This window comes from Vespa crabro, chromosome 12 (genome assembly GCF_910589235.1).
Source record: "Vespa crabro chromosome 12, iyVesCrab1.2, whole genome shotgun sequence".
NCBI lineage: Eukaryota > Metazoa > Arthropoda > Insecta > Hymenoptera > Vespidae > Vespa > Vespa crabro.
In genome coordinates this window covers 3,925,820-3,930,819 of record NC_060966.1, presented here as the reverse complement: position 1 = coordinate 3,930,819, position 5,000 = coordinate 3,925,820, and the positions used below count along the sequence as shown (strand labels likewise).

At 34.1% G+C, this 5,000-nt stretch overlaps 1 protein-coding gene across 2 annotated transcripts in view; it reads right to left on the bottom strand.

Annotated features, from left to right (window-relative positions):
• Positions 1 to 5,000, bottom strand: part of LOC124428351 (homeobox protein araucan-like) — a 136,624-nt gene that overhangs the window by 11,159 nt on the left and 120,465 nt on the right. The gene's annotated exons all lie outside the window — the stretch shown is intronic.

Genomic DNA, 5,000 nt, shown 5'->3' with positions numbered 1-5,000 from the left:
TGATTTTTATATATATATATATATATATATATATATATATATATATAAATATATATATATATATATATATATATATATATATTAATCGATGAATATGGAAAAGTAAATATCTCTTAATGGAAGATCCATACTTTTGGATGAATTTAGAAGGAAATAAGTCTCTTGTAAAAATTCGTTAATAGATATTTCCTTAAAAATTCAAAGAAACATTGAAGATGATCTGTAAAAGGATTAACATAAACTTTTCGATGAATACTTTAACAATAAATTTTCTTCTGTATTTTCTTCGACTAAAATCGATATGAGATATCTCGATTAAAAATGATTCTGAAGGAAACAAAAAAAAAGAAACAAAGAAAAAAAAAAAAAAAAGAAATGAATATTTGAAACGATAAAAACATTGAAGTTATAATAATAATAATAATAGATCTTTTTTCAAAATAATCGAAATAACGCGGATAAGAAAAACGTATTTGATATACGATATATCATTTTTCCTATATTTAATTTTCCTTTTATTTTTGTCTTTCCTTTCTCTCGAACGAAAAAAAAAACAAAAAAAAAAGAAAAAAGAAAAAAAAGAAAAAGACAGAAAGAAAAGAAACAACGATCGACGTAAATGAGGAATCGTTTCGGACAGACGGGATGCAAAACGGTGGCCCAGGGAACTTATGCGAGATTCTCCGGTTACCCAGGTAGCCGTAGAAAAGTCGTCGTCCAGTTTGCGATCCGTCGCGGAACGTAAATCCAGGCTACCGTTTTCGTGACCGAAGAGATCTCACGATCCTTTCGCCGTGGTTGTAATAAACTCGAAGGCGGTTAACACGCGTGCGAGCAAAGTCCTCCGTTTGAGCAAAAATGGGGGTCGAGGACAAAGAAGGACGACGCTTTAAACGTGTCGGTTGGGACCGATGAAACACGCTGAGAATTCCAGAAACGCGCGCGTCGTTTCATCGCGACGGTTCTCTCTTCGAGGTCTTTTCGGATGAACTGCCGAGAACGAAACGGAAGGCTGAGAGAGAGAAAGAGAGAGAGAGAGAGAGAGAGAGAGAGAGAGAGAGAGAGAGGGAAGAGTGATAGAGAAAAGGGGAGGTAAGAATCGCGACAACGTCTCGGAGGATTTATTAAGGAGACACCTGAATCCTCCCGGAATCTTAAAGCCGTTAAAAAGATCGGCTATCCTCTCGCCTTCGTTCGAAGTACACGGACAGAGTTCCCGAATGATATTGGTATGTTAGTATTAGTAGGGAGGATGGCGATGTTGATAATGATGATGGTGATGGTGTTGTGTTGTTGTTGATGATGGTGATGGTGATGGTGATGGTGTAGTGGTCGGTGGTCGATGGTGGGTTCTATGGTGGTCGCGAATTTTATGCAGATGCATAGGTAGATCGTGTAAATATCGTAAGAGGTAAGGTGTCGAGTTTTGCTTTGGGTCAGGACGAAACAGTTTGGGTTTAGGTTAAGGTTAAGAAGGTTTCGAAGCCCACCGTCCACCCTAATGGCAATTAAATATCCTCGCGCTAATTGCCAATTACAGGGGGCTGGACGTCCTACGGTGTGTTTATTCTTTTTCTTCTTCTTCTTCTTCTTCTTCTTCTTCTTTTTTTACTGCTGCCCCTTTTTTTCTCCCCTTTTTATTTTTTCGATCGAAGGAAAGAGAAAGAGAGGAATAAGAAGAGGAAGAATAAGAATAAAAATAAAAAGAAGAAGAAGAAGAGGAAGGAAAGAAGATAGTCTCTACTTGGTAGGTGCTGCCAAAGGCACTCTACTCCAGCAAGTTGGTCCTTATGCTCTCGTATACCTGTCCGTTTCTACGAGAGGAAAACGAAGGGGCAGGAGAAAAAAGGATGAGAGATCAAGATGGTCGAGAGAGAGAGAGAGAGAGAGAGAGAGAGAGAGAGAGAGAGAGAGAGGACGAGAGTGGCATTATAAGCGACCAAGCCACGAGGATCCAACAACGGTCTCCGCATTGGTATACTGAGACGGGAGAAGAGGAGAGGCGAGGTGACGACAGCGAAAACTAGTTTATTTGGGACGCGGCTATAAATTAGGATCAGATCGCCACGAGATAAGGGAGTACCGGCTAACACCCGGCTCCCTCCGAAAGGATGCCTCTCTTTCTTTCTTTCTTTCTTTCTTTCTTTCTTTCTTTCTTTCTTTCTCTTTCTCTTTCTTTCTTTCACGACTTTTACCATCCTACGAAAGCAACAACATATCCACCCGTTCGACGGACGACGAGTTTTGCGTTGCAGAAGCCGAATCTCTTAGCGAAAGATTCGAGGGCGAATCTTCGTCGTCACCTCGTTTCCCTCGAGATCTCTAATGTGAAAGGTGAGACAAGGTCGGTATAGTATCTTTGTTCACTTTCATTCGTATAACGTCAAACGAAAACGAATTATTTTATCTTTGAAAATTTTCCACGTATTTTTGAATTGTATACATTTTCACGTATAGAAAGGTCACTTTTGGATTTTCTTTCTTTGATTTCTTTTTTCTTTTTCTTTCTTTTTCTGTTTTTCTGTTCTTTCTCTTTTGTTTTTTGTTTCATATATATTTTTTCTTTTTTTTTTTTTTTTTTTTTTCTTTTAAGTATCCAGGCAGACAAAGATAGAGATCTCTTTTCCAAAGGACTTTTCGTTATGGATTTTTTTTTTTTTTTTGGACGACGTTACGAAGAAAACATTTGTTATAATTTTTATAATATCAATTTATAATTATATCGATTAATATTTAAATAAATTTCTTTAATATCGAATAATATCAAAACAATTTTGCAATGTCAAATAATGTTGAAAGAAACAAATTTTATAATATCAAAGAATATCGATATCATTTTCTTTTAACTCGATCTTTGATAACTAATCGATTTGTTGTTGTTTATTTTTCTTCTTTTCTTCGATATTAAGATTAAGGAAAATTTCTTCTTTCTTTTCTTTTTTGTTATTGTTTCTTTTCTTTTCTTCTTTTTAACACCGTAAGCGTACTTACGTTCCGATTTTTTCGGATGATGCTTCGAAAAGAAATTTATTATACTTTTTATTTATTTTATTTTATTTCTATTTTTTCTTCTTCTTTTTTTTTTTTTTGATGGTGGGGTAAAAAGAGAGCCCATTATTCTAACTCGTCGTCTATTCGAATTGAATTGAATCAAATCGAATAGAATCGAATAGGATACCCACCCCCCCACCCTCCACCCCTTCAGGGAACGGTACCGATGCCTTGACTTTACTGCGATTTCACGGGAAAGGTTTGGGGAAAAAGACGAACGACATGAGTAAACCCTGGAGATGAGAATATCGTTTCTATCGTTTTGTAAGGGAAAACGAGTGGAACTATCATTTTGATTCTCTCTTAACGTAGCAATTTTTCTTCGAATTTTCTAACATTATTCTAACATATATCTTTCTTTACTTGTGTCCATTATACGGACGCATTGAAAAAAAAAAAAAAAAAAAAAAAAAAAAAAAAAAAAAAAAGAGAAAAAGATAACGTCGCAAAAAATTTACACTATATCTGACGCATTCAATCGTTCGATCGAAATGAAATAAATTTTGTTTATTAAATTATTGGTGAAAGAAAATTTTTTTCTTTTTTTTTTTTTTCCCCATACATTTATACGTAACTTGAACGTGAAATAATAACGAATAATTTTTCCATTAGTTATATGATTCGAAATTACGTCTCTCGTAATTCCTTTTTCTTTCTTTTTCTGTTTTTTTTTTTTTTTTTTTTTTTTTTTTTCTATTAGATAACAGATACAAGAAAGTTCATTAGCGTACTTTTTTGTTAAATTAGAAATTGTACTTTAAAGATAATTAGTTGATTATTATTAAAATTGAAGAACGTCGAATGGTATAGTGTAATTATTTTTCGTGAATGTACTAATACTATTTTCTAAAACAAAATAGCTCTTATGTAAATATGTCAGGAACGAGGAGGACATACTTTTTAGCTGATTAGTTAATTAATATTTTAATCAAATTTTCTAAACAATACCCTCAAATGACGAAATGTCGTAAAGGATGAATATAACTTTCGGTTAATTAATTAATTAGAGTATCAGCGTTCAACGTGATAATTATCAAAATAACAAAAACAACAATAAAAATAAAATAAAATAAAATAAAATAAAATAAAATAAAATAAAATAAAATAAAATTCTTCTGAAATTTTCTAATGGAAAACAGTCGAATGTAAGAAAGCATTAACGAGAAAAAGAAAAGAAAAAGAAAAAAACCAAAAACCGAGTATAACCATGATTAATTAATTACTATAAAATATCGAGTACGTGTCACTCTACGTGCTCGTACGTGTCAAGTGATAATTCTCGAAAGAGATTCGACAACGAATTTTCTGAAAAAAAAGAAACGAAAATAAAAAAACTAACAAAAAAATTGATGAATTAAGAAGAAGAAAAAATATTCGAACGAAGGAACGTCGAAAACTATGATACGAGTTATCATACCGTTTGTTAATTAACATATCGATTATTATAAAATGATCGAGTATCGGTGATCCAGTCGCGCGTCATACCAGCGGCTCGTTGAAAAAAATTCTAAACAAATTTCACGAGGAGAAAAAAGAAAAAAGAGAAAAGAAGAAAAGAAGAAAAGATGAAAAGAGAAAAGAAAGACAAAAAAAAGGAAAAAAAAAGAACACTGGAAGTAAACGTCAAGGAAGAGGAGAAACTTGGAATAATATAAGAACTAGAGAGAAAACGAAAGAGAGACAGACAGACAAAGAGTGAGAGAGAAAGAGAGAGAGAGAGAGAAAGAGAGAGAATGCACTTTACGTTTTCAAATCCGATCGTCTTTCGTCGCTTCGAAAGGTATCTCGTTCGTGAGAGAAGAGAGAAAGAGAGAAAGAAAGAGAGAAAAAGAGAGAGAGAGAGAGAGAGCTGGACCGGCCGCCGAAGTCGTTCGTTCGGTTACTAACGCGACAGGTTGAGGTGTGTCCGAGTATAGTGTTCCCAAGCGTTACACGCACGCAAGGACCTA